Here is a 1,116-nt window from a genome sequence, read left to right on the forward strand (position 1 = left end):
AATCATTGTTTATTTTATGTGGTTTTCCCACTGCCCAGCCGCAACTAGAATTAAACTTTCATTGGAATTACATAGCATTCGAATTGGAAGAAGCAGTTTGATTGTAAAGATAATAGTTCTTCTTGAGTGAAGGACCAGAATTAATTATTTATGAGGCTAGCAAATGAAGACCGGAACTAACTGTTGCTTGTGCGGTATGGAAACGTACACGTTTACCCCGAATTTAGGTAAAAATTGAATTTATAAGTGAGGTATAGGATATGTGGACGACTTTAATCTATTTTGTGTTTATGAGAAATATTTATGGATTTGCGTGCTTTAATACGTATATATGAATATATATACATCAATGGCTTGAATGAATATGTGTTATAGATGATTAAGCTAATGGTGTTAGAAGAATAAGCTAAGACTACAAAATCCACTGATTCGGACTAAAGAGAGAGAAATAATGCTTCAATATATATATATTTGCTATTACAATGTTCTAGATCTCCAAAAAACCAACCCCTAAAAGTAAGGAGATGTCCTCTATTTATAGTTTTGACCTATGGGCCTTGCATACAACATAAAACCTTTTTAGAATAAAGAAACCCTAAAAGGATAAGGTTGGACCGTACGGTCTGACACCCGTACGGTCGTCAGTACAACGTGACAGAACGGTCTTGACGCGTGGCAACTCTCGAATCGGTTAACCGACCAACGGCCACGACCAATTTGGATACGAAGAACCGGACTAACGGTCACGATCAATTCGGTCATGGAGAAACTGCAGTAATTCTGACAAGAGCAGTTTGATCCGAAAATACCGGACCAAACAGATTTACTCCACTTTTCTCGGATTAACTACACCTGGTGCAATCCCACCGGTCCGAAGGAAAGACTTGGTACTCCCGGTCCCCCAAACCCCCCGGGCCTTCATAAACCCGTTTTACCCAAGTTGTCCCCCTTCCCGGCCCTAGTTTTACCCATTGGGAAATGGATAATCCAAAAATGGTTTCACAAATGCTTTTTCTTTAAATTTGGGGGGAACAAAAGGGCCGTCCCCCTCCACGCCCCTGTCTCTCCGAGGGACGGAAACGCCGTAACGCCGTCTCTTCAAAACCGTTCCAACTG

Source organism: Lycium ferocissimum, chromosome 1, assembly GCF_029784015.1.
Source record: "Lycium ferocissimum isolate CSIRO_LF1 chromosome 1, AGI_CSIRO_Lferr_CH_V1, whole genome shotgun sequence".
Lineage (NCBI taxonomy): Eukaryota > Viridiplantae > Streptophyta > Magnoliopsida > Solanales > Solanaceae > Lycium > Lycium ferocissimum.